Source organism: Antennarius striatus, chromosome 9 (genome assembly GCF_040054535.1).
Source record: "Antennarius striatus isolate MH-2024 chromosome 9, ASM4005453v1, whole genome shotgun sequence".
In the NCBI taxonomy this organism is placed as follows: Eukaryota; Metazoa; Chordata; class Actinopteri; order Lophiiformes; family Antennariidae; genus Antennarius; species Antennarius striatus.
The window spans coordinates 6,228,529-6,243,001 of NC_090784.1; positions in this window are offsets into that span (position 1 = coordinate 6,228,529).

The following is a 14,473-nucleotide window of genomic DNA, read 5'->3' on the forward strand; positions in this document are numbered from 1 at the left end:
TTCCTTCCTAAAGTGAGGAGTCACAGACGTGGTTAGTTGGATTCCAGTGTGAACTACTCAACAGTTTAATGTAGCAATGTCAACATTCATTTTCAGATGTTTTCCAGTCTTTACAGCTTCCTCTGTATTTACAGATTGCTGCGTGGCTCATTCAATGTCACATTGAACCTTTCAGTAAATCAATCACTGTATGCTGCTGCTCCAATTTTATATTCAAATAACTAAAATGCGCACTATTAAGAAAAATGATTTCTGCTATTATTCCTATTAGCAGCTCAGTTTTTAAAACTGGACCCAGTGCAAGGTCCCAGTACAGAATAAAATAAAAGACATCCTCAGCAGGCACAGGCCAGGCTAGCTACATGATACACCTGACTCACAAGAAGTCACACTTGAAGGTTTTACTCATTGCTGAACAATCTGTAGAGTTTTACACAGTTGGCTAAATGTTGTGGACATGGCTTAAACAGTTTTACAGGAGCTTCGTTACTTTTTAGCATCAGTTTGTTGGAGAACTGAGGCCACAAAATATCAGAAAAGAGTAAATCATTATTTAGAAAAGAAAATGGACTTGCCAAAATCAGACGTCAAACATAAAAATGCTAGGGAAATTTTAAAAGGTCTCCACTGAGTAAAACCTACCGACAACTGGCTGACTGGTGTTAATGTTAAATAATTTTAAATTCATATTCGATTTGTATCCAAAAAAACATGTTTTCAAGCATTGTGGGGTTAGACCTGTAACGATGAGTCAGAGAGGGAGGCCATTTCATAATAATATCATGTGACATTGACATTGGTTTTATTTTTTTTAAAAACTTCTGATCACCAGGTGAAGGGTGTGATACAGACAAATCTAGCTGGTTGTAAAAATTGGAAGCTCTGCTACAGTCAGTGGGATTTTGATTCCTGCAGCATTAATCATGCACATTTGTGGTTCTCCTTAATACATCTTTCAGACCTCCTTGAAAAATATTTAGTCAACTTTGACATCTGTTTAACCCCCCCCCCCACGTACATACACATCAAAACGTAATTTAAATAGTGCACCAACAGTATTACATACTCAACTCATTCATTCATTCATTCATTCATCCATTCACTTATTCATCTTCTTGAAGAGCAGGTGATCGTAGTTTGGTAACAGCCTGCCCCATTCTGATCAGACTACGGAAGAGTTTAATATGTGTATTGAATTTGGTCTGTTAACAATGTTATAATTTACTATTTTCAAGTATTTGGACTTTTTGATAACTTACGAAGATTATTGTTTTTGTACTGTGTGGTTTTGCACCAGACTGACTGATCAGACGTTGAACTGAAATGGAACAGGTCAAGTCGATGCACATCTATGTGCTTTTATACCCGTGGTGATGCTATTGCATGAGTTAGTGCTGCCATCTGCTGGCTTTACGATGTACTGCACTACATTCATGACCTGTAATTTGCAAATTGTGACAAACGACAATGCAATAAAACTTTTGTTAGAATGAATGTCTCCCAACATTTTCTGTGTGGTTTCATTTCCTCTTCATGTCTGTGGAGTAGGTAGGACACACATGAGTAAGAGAAAAAATTCTTGAATTTGTCCTTGACCAAATAAATAAATAAATAAATAAATAAATACATACATACATACATACATACATACATACATACATACATACATACATACATACATACATACATACATACATACATACATACATACATACATACATACATACATACATACATACATACATACATACATACCTACATACATACATACATAACCGTGCCCGCCCACAGTGTAGGCATCTAGCTTGGGATCCTATGCTATCAGAACCTATTTACACTATATTTTACTGTATTTATAATCATAGGGAGGCAAATTGCTGTGTTGGGTTTTTTAACTGTTATAACTCTAGTCTTGTGTTACTTTATTCTTGTGTATTTCTGTGTATTCTTGTTCACGGTGAATTATTGTCTGTGACTGTATGTGGCTGTGTGTAAGCAGAGGCGAATTATTTACCTTCGAGATTATTTAAGTATTCATTCATTCATTGATTCATTCATTTCATTCTTAGGACAATGTGGGTATGACAACGCTGTATCTTAATTTGACATTTGGTGTCAGCGTCGGGGTAAAACATAGAGTTTGTTGTGTTTTGCCTCACAAATGTAGGTTGTACATTTGGATTTAGAAGTCTCAATACTTTGTCTACAATGAATGTGGTCTGTTTTCAGATTTCAGGTTATTTTCTTTCTTGTGCTATAAGTTTTTTTCAGGAGGCATCTAAAGTGAAACCATCACTGCATACTGAGTTATTTAATACAAAACTGTACCTGCTCCTATAGACAGACTGTGGCGTATGTTTTTTCACCCACTCCCCTGTTCCCAGGCGTAACAGTCACTGGCTGATCACATTGTTAGAGATGAAGTATGGCACATTCCACTCATGCAGAGTCTGTGAAATAAGGCCAGCATAATAGTGAGTGAAATTCAGATATTTTTCCTCATATTTCCCACAAAGTAATTTTGGTTTTTTAATTAAAAGCAGGCAGGGTGATGTCATGCATAGCAGGCAGGAGACGGAGCAGGTCTGCCTCTCAGGCCTGCATATGTCACATTACACAACCGCCAAACTATCAGATATCTCAATATAGACAAAAAGAGGTGAATGAGGATGTAATGTATCCAGACCCACCGAAGAAATGAACGGACAACCCAATTATTATTCGTCCATACTCTCATGGGAACATTCTGATGCCTTAAAGTTGAGATATTTGGTTCATTTAATTTATAATATAAAAAAAAACTTCCATTCAAATTCAACTTCAGTCTGTGCCAGGACTGTTTGCTTCTGAGTGATGACACTCACAGGGCACAGATTGGTGTCTTCTGAAGCAACACTAACTAGTAATGATCATCCTTGTCTATCAGCCGCTTGTCTGATACATGACTAATAAACATGCAGCAGGCTATGTGGGGCTATTTAAAGGCACAGAAATTGAGGCGTTGGAGAGAAGAGGGTGTTTTTCTTGTCCTACTGTCAGTCTGTGTCAGCCACGTTGGCAGTGTTCATTAGCATGGGTCAGATCATCGCTGTCAAACATGGGATGAAAAGCACATGTGTGTACACAGTTGAATGCAAACACACAAACACACTGGGATACACAGAATCTACGGATTGACATCCAAACTCACTTGTGTCTCCTACTTTGCTGCCACCATGTGGCTGAAGTGTGACAGTTTTTCTTCTTCTTGCCCTATTACCCAAGTCACCTAATGGGAGTGTACATTTGTATAATGGAACGCTGTTTGTAGCAGTTATATTTAGTATTTTTTATTTGCTTTGTAAAAGATGAATGTTAAAGTTGCAGATACAGCATTACAACATGATTTGTTTCGAGTCACAATTTGAGAATTATAGAAGTATAAACAACAACAAAAAAATAGTAAACACAAACATCCCTGTGGTATGTGGAGAATACGAAATTACTAACGTCCTGAGAGATGTTATGTTAGGAATAATAATAGTGTGAATGAAGATGTATTAAAATAAGAAGAGATGTAACACTTGTTCTTGAGCTTTAGGGCTTTCCTGATGCTTATTTGCAGCTCAGTTTACATGAATCCTCCTAATTACTGCATGATGGCCTCATGTGAATCCCAGCTGAGTTTAGGAGAGACCAAAGTACATCTAATGAGACACAGAGACTGAAAACACCTGTGGCTGTATTCAGCCTTTATTATTGTACATCATAATATAATCGCTGTACTATATGTAAAATTGTGAGGTCCAGTGACTAATTGCATTTATTTTGCTACCTCCTACCACTAGCTACAATATCGATGTCTTGTAATGTTTCATATACTGTATTTAATTGTCAACATGACAAAAGTATAAGAATACTCTTCTTCTGTGATGAATTAAACTATGAGAATCTCAAAGCCAGCAGAAAATGTGAAAATTCATTCAAGGCTCCCTGAAAGATGAAAGGTCAAGAACCAATTGTTCTTGAATAAAATTACCACGCTTAACATTTTAATTGTAAATTTTAGTCTTGAGGGTGTCATTTATCATTATGGTGTACTTGTGTCATTCATTTATTTTAATGAAAAACACATTTATATGTAAATTATAGCATTTCCACATTAATTATTTTGCTTCATGTCAGGTACTAGGTTTTAATTCTTTAATTTAAAACAAAGACAACAGAAACATCAGTCATTTATTTTATTATTAAGTATTTTTAGAAAATGACAAAGTTCATTAAGTCATTTCATTTTTTCTCAGCATGCTTTCAGGAGATATGAATATCTGAGCTGCGGGGCGTCATTTAGGCACGGCTGTATTTACTGTCACGTGTTGCAAATTGACGCAGGTTTTCTATTCATTTTTAATTAACAGAAATAGGAACGGAAAAAAAAAAAAAACAAGCTGGAATTGGTTGAAGGTGGGTTTTTTTTATTCTTATATCCAAATTAAAAACAGAAGTCATTTTTCATTCTCTCCTTACAATTTGTCAGGAGCCAATAAAACAAACACCGCAGGCACAGCATGAATACACATCAGCACACAATAATTTACCACAATGATTAGCGTTGACAAAACACAAAGGGATATTACTTTGACCTGTTCATAATTTTCAGGATTGTTAGGATTATGATATATACTCTGTACTTACTGGAGGGAAAGCAGTGTAATCAGGCCAGCAGTGTAATTAAATCAACCTGCCTAGGGCACTTATTGACTCGCTAATATGGCCGATACAATATGACTGTTATGACCTGCCACCGTCAGACACCATCCATACGTGTTAGCCAGCCAATGATTGCCTCAGTGGAATTAAACCATAATGTATGAAGCAGACTGATAATGATGAAGCAGTAGGGAGGGAGTGCAGACACACACCTACACACACACACACACACACACACACACACACACACACACACACACACACACACACACACACACACACATACACACATTTTGTCATAACTGCAGTGATTAAAGGAGCTAAAGGAAACGCTGTGTGTATTCAGACATCAGAGAAGATGAGTCATGATCACTATGTTGCTCGTGTTGTCCAATTCTACCACAATGGACTCTAAAATATGTGAAAATTACACAATGACGGCATGCACAGTAATGCAAATACACTACAGAGAGGGAATAACGTTCTTCTTGAAATCGCTATATACTACCACGGACAACACAATAGTCATTATCCTGCGTGTCGAACTGGATGTGTTGGAGGGGATGTTAGCACTGTGTCTTACTGTTACTGCTGCTGTGTGACCTGCGGCTCCAGATCTTTTCTCTCCTTTGGTTCACTTTTGCTAACATCAGATAATATTCAAAAGGCATATTGTTGGTTCCCATCACTGAAGAAGCAGATTTTAAAAAGCCAGTTTAATCAAATAAGGAGGACTAGTTGATAAACTTCATGTGTAGACAGGAATTTATTCTCACCCAATGAAATTAGTGATGTTTAATCACCACAGGTAGGAGAGTAAAGTACAAAGAAAACTTGCTTGAACTGAGATCAAGCAGGAGGATTCGCTGCTACCTCTGAAGAGTGTGTCCTCGCTGTTGTTTTACACAGTAGCCTCTCATACCCGTAAAAGAGACCCTCTGTGTCGCAAACACTCCCTCTCACCACTGAGAGATTGACTGTCTGTGTGTGAAGAGGAGAGAATAAATGCTCGTGTGAGACAGATGGAGAACAAGAGTGACACAAAAGAAAAGAAGCATTGGAAAGAAGAGAGACACCCCCTACTTCTCTGTCACACCCCCCACTACATGATCTCCTCTGTACCTCCACAACATTAGATCATTGCATGCAAGCAGACCTACTGCCCGACGCACTGCTTAGTCTTGCATTCAGAGCTAATCCCCAGATGATCTAATCTGTAACATGATTAACCACAGAGCATTTGGAAATAACGTGTTATCATTCAGAAATAACACTCCAGTCTTAATCATTATGGGAAAGAGAGCGGAGGCTGCATTCTCAAATCGTGCTGCAATCATGACATCACTGTTTCCTTTGGCCGGACCTCTAAGTGGCCGCAGAAGAGGTCAAATGTCAAACTGCAATTAATGTCACAATACTCACATGGCTATGGCTGATGCATGATTAGTCAGATATGTACATTTAAATAATGCGCTTGTCCTCTAATCTATTAGTCGCCACTCTGCTCTTCGCCCTGGGACCCTAATGCACTCCAATGTATTTATGGTCAATAATTAAAAGGGAAAAGCATGCATTAAAACTGGTCTCTACTTAACAGATCTTAACTAATGAGATTAGGATAATGAATAGGGCACTTTCCCAGCTTGGACTGGTGTAGTGACCATTTTGCTGACAGCTGCTGAATATGACAAGGTTAGCATCATAAGCCTTTTCTTGCATAGAGGGTTTAGAGCATGGATTATTGTCCAAGGAACAGCAAAATGAGGCCAGTCTATTTGTATGAATGCATTAATCCAGGAGATTTAATACACTGGAACTTGAGTCATTGTTTATGAGAGGTAATAAGAAGAAAAATGAAACATGAAGAATGTGCAAATTGAACATTCCGTTTCAGCCATCAACAGTAGCACACTGAACAAATTTTTAAAAATACACAAATTTAGGATAGTTGCCGTGCTCTCTCATCTCATTTCAAAATATAATTGTCCTAAATCCTGGAGACAGAGGATGAATGAGAGGAAAAAGGCACAGACAAAAATAGGATCCAACACATTCAGCACTCATTTCCCCCTACAGCTTTCTTTGCCACAGCAGAAACACCTGCCACACATGTACGACATCAGCTGTGAATAATTCAGTGCCGCCAAAGGTTAATTTTCAATTTGCAGAGTAAAGGATTACTATTACATTTTGACCTGCAAATTGTATCTCCCTTTTAATACCCTATCATTTCATTTTGGGGTCCCTTTGTACTTTGAACTGGGGCTGGATATTTTTGGTAGTGGCCATCTGTTTATTATTTAGCCGGAGCTTGGATGTGCAGGCTGCGCTGCATTAAGGAGCAGAGAGGGCAGCTAGAGAATGGTGCTACTTGGCCCGTTTTGGGTTTTTACCGATCTCCTTGGTCCCATTAAAATCTTGTTAACTTTGAAAATCCCTGGCCAGAATTTGGCCTCCAATGGGGCCATGAGCACAAGAGGAATACTCTCAACTCCGATTGTCTCAGGGGTCGTAACATCTTGGGCGTTAGCTGCTGAGGGTCAAATGATGATACCTGAGAGGAGAGACAGAAGGTAGGCTGTGCATCGTAAATGATTACCTGTACATTTGCCCTACACAGGTATTCTCCCATCTCTGCATGGTTGATGATGAGTATTTCTCACTTTGTCAAATGTGTGTTTTTTTGACTCTCATTCCTAATCTGTCTACCTCTGACAGTCTGTTAAGGAAAGCATATTAATGCAGCACATCTCTGTTGCATTCTGTTCTTTTTCTGTCAAGTTCTTTTTCAACAAGAGCTCTTTTTTTAGTTTCTTTAAAAAAAAAAAAAAAGCGAAATTCTATAAACGTGTTCGGGAAGTAGCTTTGAGAGAGTATCTTGTATTGTTGCACTGGTACTGTGGGTTTCGGCTGGAGCTGTAGTGATAGAATGTGATAAGTGGGTTTATCTAAAAGCTTGGGAAGCTGGAACTCCCCTGATGTACATGAGGAAATCCCACTCATCTGCATACAAACCCTGACAGGTTTGTTTTCTGTACCTGTTTGTCTTCTGACAGACGTGAAGGACAAAGCAAGACCTCCCTACTTCAAAAATATCAGCACTGATTTCCTGTTTTGAGTGCCTTAAATGACGTCATTGCCTGGATAAACTTGTTGTCACCCAGAGCATGAAGTGATCGTTTTTCTTTTCGAATGGAGACAGTCTTGTTCGAACTGCTTTTGTGAAGCATTCTTTTTCATATTTCATGTGTGACCAAGGCTAATGCTACAACTTAAACTGTCCATGAACCGCAAACAAAATGATGTCAGTTCGAACTCGAACCGAATTCTACGTTTTGTTTCACGTTTTGTTTAAACGGACGTCTAGAGGGGAGCTTTTGATGTAATAAGTTACTTTCCTTGACATTTTGTGAGACCACCTATTTTACGCAACATTTTGGAACAAATAAGTAACATTTCACTGCTTAAACATGATCTGACCTGAAAGAGTTCAGAGAGAGAGTTCAGTCAGTTCAGGAAGCAGTCCTCTAAATGGGCTTTTACAAGCTCCATTTTTATAGTTCATGGGCACCGTCCCCTCCCTCAAGGCCTACGCTTCAGTGACATGATGAAAACTAAGCTAACTCGATGACAAGAGAAATCTTCACCTTGCATAAAGGTTCAACGTGTCATTTTGGAACTTGTGGTTCTATAGTTGTGTGTATGGCTATTAAAAATAAAACAGACTTAAGAGGAAGAGGAAACATTTCTAATGATCATGTCACTTGATTCCACTGAGACTCATATTTTTTGATTTAATTCTAAGCAAACAAATAAACCCCTCATGCTGCTAGAGGAAATGGAATCATATGATAGTAATTATGACCGAAAGCTCATGCCTTCCCACCAGATTTAATTATGAAAAATGTTTTAAATACGGCCTTCTTTCTAATCATTTCAAGATTAATGAATTTCTCAGTGAAAGTAAGTCAACTTGGTTAAGCTGGGTAACCAGTGTAGACGCATGTATGGATGGGGACGCTGTCCTACAACAGGTGTTGTGTGGGCTACAACATTAACATCAGCACCTGGTCTGAAGCCCTGGAGACCTCATGCTGTACAACACTATTACTCAGCTATGTGCATCACAAACAGAGCTAAAACTGGCTGCTGTTGCTTCACAGAGAGTGAAAGATCTATAAAAGACAGGCTCCCCTTCTATTTTCGCCCTCCTGATAACATTTTATCAACTGATTTCAAAGTCTTCAGAGGTCTTATTTCAAAGCGAGCCAGACGTTCTGAGACAGGAACAACTTTTAGTACTTTCTCTAGTTAGTATGAAAATTTTAATTCCTCGTTGCTCAATGAGAAACAGAGGTTGAAATGAGCCAGAAACCACCAGCATGTGCTGAGAAATTCTTTCACCCTTCTGGTGGTGATTACCAAGAGGGGCAAAGAGAAGAGGGGGGTGGGGGGGTATAATGAGAGCCATGGTGGCACTACCCTCTATCTGGAGAGAGCCCCGATTGGCCTGCAGTCAAAACTATCAGCTCCCTTTCATGATCATCGACTGTACAGCGGCACTGATAATGGACGGAGCAAAACGGGGATGCTTTGTCTTTTTTTAAGTGAATGCAAGAATTTGTCCAATCCACAGAGGGCCGTTTAACATTCTTCTGTAAATTGGCATCTGAAAAGAAAAAAAACAAACACCCCTTTTCCACATGTGTGAGCTCCTTTGATGCATTGACTGAGCTTGGATGCAGATTTATATCAGAACATTTAAAGCCACTGAACATTAAGAACATTTTCTGATACTTTCCAGCGTGTAACATCTGCATGTCGAGAACAAGAGACAATAGAGAAAAGACCGGGGCGGTATTAAATCAAACCTGTGGGTTAATTAAAAAGGGCTCAAGGGGTCAAGACAATAATGGTTTTTGTCAGCGATGACAATTCACTCACTTCAAATACATCGACAAAAAGACATGATTAGTTGAACCTGACTAAGCAGTTGTCTCACACTTTATTGGCAGGCCTAGGCCTCCGATTCTTCATTGTCAAACCATAGCGCTGCAGTGTTTTTGCTTTGTCACTGCTCATCCTTTATTTTGACAGATGTATCTTCAACTTCAGGCCTTTATCACGCCAAAGTGTCACGTTCTTTAGGATCACTGCCAGATACAGACATAGATAATAACCACGGTGCAATCCTGCCTTTATTTCTGCTTCTATTCTGTTGTGTGTTCTATATAGCATAAAGCTGAACTTCCTGGACTCCAAAGTGAAAAATGATCCATTGATTGGACTGCTCGCTCATTAAAGGGCACGTCCAACCACTGGGCAATGACTGTATGTGCTCAAAGGTCAAGAAAGGACCCTGTTCATAACAAGACCTTCCTTCAAGAGGGCACAGCGGCTCCCTTTACGATCCTTCATTACATTAGAGGTTAACCTCATCCCACTTTCTATCAGGGCAATGATCAGGACTAACAGGCACTTTTGTTCAGCTCGGAGAAACAGTAGTTAACAAAGGAAGAGGAGGAAGGTGTGAAAAAGAACATATCAGGAGATAGAGGAATGGGATGAGACAAGAGATGAGGGAGGATGAGGAAGGGGGAGGAAGTGAGAGTGAAGCCCCGAATGCAGTGGAAGATTTCCTGAGTGTCACTGAGGCACTGATTCCTCCCCACTCCTTCTCGCAGAAAATTAAATATTGATCAATCTCACAGGCCAACTAACAATGAAGGAGATAAAGAAGAGTATTAAGGGAAATAAATAAATATACTCTTGTATCACCTGCCCAGGCTGTGGAGAAAGGCTGGGCAGGGGGGGGGGGTGATTCCACAGGATTGGTAAATGCAGGTCCATCCATCAGCCACACCCTGAGCACAGGAGAGGGTTGGCTGGGGCAGGTCTGGATGTTGGGGTCGTCTTGATCAGGTTTCTTCCCAAACAGTGAGCAAACAACCTCTCATCTGTGATTGCCATTGTTGATAAAGGCTCTGAGTCTGTGCAGCCTTTTAAATAATTAACAAGTCATACATTTCTATGGCTGTGCTGTTCCGAGATCTGCATCTCAGAACTGTCCTCTAAGCCCAGAGCTGTTTATGTGCCTGTTCCTGTCCTCCCAATTAATAACCGTGCAGCCTCAGCCAGGCCTCACATTACCTTTGCACATCACATTATTGCAAAATGAATTAATTATAAGTTACACACACACACACACACACACACACACACACACACACACACACACACACACACACACACACATACAGAATATAAAAAAAGACTTAAGTTTACACCACGTGATATCAGTGAAACCACAAACAGGAGACAGAGTTTCATGGAATTAGAAAAGACAAATAAACATTTTGTTCTGTTTCTATTTTACAATCGTAATTAATTTTTGATGTATTTTTTAGATATGCATCATATATATGTCAGCAGTTGTGATAAAAAACAAAAACTCTTTTTAATCACACTATTCAGTACTTACTATTCAGTGGTGGAAAATAGACTTTAAAATAACTTATTACCAGCTATAATATAGTATAATATAGTATAGTACATAATTTTAAGCGTTTACAGTAGTTAAGATGTCAATTACAACAATAAATCTGAACGTCTGCATTTAAAACCATTTTAAAAAATTATGTCGCTTATATATGAATTTCTCCTTGCTGTCTGTGATGGCGCATAGAATTATTAATTGTGATACTATAAAATAACTTTAATACGGAAAATCACAAAATTATGTTTTGTGATTTGTATTGAATATTATTTATATGTAATCATGGCGATAAGAAACTTTATAATCCTGTACTTAAAGGGTACATTAAAAATACATGCATTCATTTTGCTTTTTGAAAGTAATTCCTTTTTCATTTCTATATTTGCACACAGAAAAAACATATTGTAAACTATCTTACTGGTAATAACTTTATCTTGTGTTTTGTTTTTCTATTTCTTTTGACAGGTATTCATCTTATTGTGGCATTTTTCACACTCACACTTTCCAGTTTTTGTTCTTATTTTTATGAACTGAAAGCCAAGAATAAAGAGAAAGACCAAAGATCAAGATCAAATTATTACAATAAACCCTGACTTCCAGTCAGTGATCATTAGAAGGTAAACAATCAAGAATACTTTCAGGACTAAATTTAAGTTCTTATGTTTTTGAATGCATGGCCTTTTAAATTTACCATTTCACATAAGTCAGAAGTTGAATTGGGGTTTTTTACATGTCCCAATTAATTTTCACTGTATTCAATAAGATAAACGTAACCCTTCATCACAGATGCGGCGCTCTCAGTGAGGGTTTTTAAACTCGGTTTATATGCCAGTGTCACTGAGAGCTCTTAGGACTGGGACGGATCCAAACAAAAGCCCATTTCACTTCACCTAATAATGACCTGTTTGCACCACACACACACACACACACACACACACACACACACACACACACACACACACACACACACACACACACACACACACACACACACACACACACGCCAACAACAACCCCCAAAACATCTATTGGTCGCCGGTCTTTAAACAAATTATGACAGGAGATCTTCCTCACCGATTGACCTTTGCTGACCTCTTCTATGGCTGATATTTATTGCTGTCATTTCCTCACATAACACTGAGGCCGTATTGCAAGTTGAGTGTGTGTGTGTGTGTGTTTGTGTGTGTGTGTGTGTGTGTGTGTGTGTGTGTGTGTGTATGTGTGTGTGTGGGGGGGGGGGTTAAATCCTGTGGAGGAAGCAGCCAGGCAGCTGGTCATAAACGCCAACACTATAGGATTTCCACATAAAGAAAAGAGGTGCAACAACCTCTCTATCCTTTCCCACCTCCCTCGTAGCTCCTTTCCCAAGGCTTGCTCCTTGTTATTTCTCCACTGTGGACCCCCTACCCCCCTCCTGCTTTCCCCCTGCTGCCGTTCCCCCATGATCCAGAGAGAGATGTTATCGCTCCATTTAAGAAAGGAACAAACAAGATTATACTGTAAGTTCTCCACGATTATGGCCACAAATCTGGTGCCGGAGCGGGGGTGAAGGGTGCAGGGAGGGGAGGGTGGTAGAGTGAAAGATGATAAACTAAACTGGGTTGCTTTTCTTTTCCTCTCGGTCCATCTCCTTTTATCCGCCACACAAACAGATTTATGGGATAAAGAAGAAGAGGCTTTTGTGGACAGTATATCTTTCAAAAACAGTCAAGCCTTCTGGGAGGAGGAGAAAAAAGTGACAATGACATATGTCTTCAACAGCCTGTGCCTTTTTCTATCTTTTGTGTGTGTGTGTGTGTGTGTGTGTGTGTGTGTGTGTGTGTGTGTGTGTTTGTACACGAAAGTGTCTGGCTATGACATAATTCCTCACACTCAGTCAACAACCGCGGTCAACATTTCTTGAATGCACTCAAACAAAACCTGACGGAAAGGGAAAGAGTGAGTGCATAAAAATGTCAAACCTCTCCAATTGTAAATTGAGATTTGCACAGATGCTGCGTCGACTTGGCTGTGGAGTGTCTGGCACGTTTTTGGGCGACATGCACTGCACACCTGGCTCCTGACTGCAGCTCATCACAAGAACGACAGAGCAGAAAAAAATGCGACACCTAGAAGTCTATTCATGTCATACAGTAGAGCGTGGAAGGCTCTTTCCTCATCTCCTCTGCAGCTACAACTATCAATTTAGCTCTGTGGTGGCCAGTCAGCCCCTCTCTGTCCCAGCTGTGTTTGACACTATTTATCTGCTCTAGTGAAGCAGATCATTTTTGATTATTAACTTCCCGCCCAAAAAAAGAAAAGCGTCCTTGAAAAGGCAAAATGACAACCTCACGCGATTCCCACCCGGGCAGTCGGGCGCTCGACTGTTACAGCTGCAGAACCACTCCATCACATCTTCCTTCCACAGATCCGTCTCTCTCCCTCTGTGTCTCTCTCTCTCTCTCTCTCTCTCTCTCTCTCTCTCACACACACACACACACACACACACACACACACACACACACACACACACACACACACACACACACACACACACACACAGACTTCAGCTAGTTTTTATTCACTCACTCCCTCAATATGTTTCCCACCCACCCCCCCCATCCTCTTGTTTTGTCTGCTTCCCATCTCCGCTGCTTTCTTACTATCATTTCATTTGTCTCTCAATCTAATCTTTACCTTCCCCTCTCTCCCACTCACTCTCTCTCTCTCACCCTCTTCCTCTGTCTCTCCCTCCGTCTCCACCCTCTGTCTTCATCTCTGACTTGACTCTCTCGGTCCATGTGTGCACCCTGCCCATTAAATTACAGTCCTCTCTAATAAAAGGTTGAACTTTCTTTACCCATTCATGTGGATGAAGAATCTGCCAGTTTCCTGCTGTTCCAAATTCCTGCCTCAGTATATTGAACACACACACACACACACACACACACACACACACACACACACACACACACACACACACGCGCACACGCACACACACATGCACGCGGTAGTTATTAACAGTAAGTACAGTGAAGACGATGCTATGCTTCATCATTAACGTTTATCTTTCTCACCTCAAGTGTCACACATGTTAACATACAAATGTTCTGTCTGTCACACACACACACACACACACACACACACACACACACACACACACACACACACACACACGCACGCACGGAAACACACACACACACACAGACACACATATGCTGATGATGTATTTGTCAACCCTTCTTACCCTGCTGTTTCAAACCTGTCTCCCTGACATCTTCATTCTATACACACCGGTGCCATTACGCC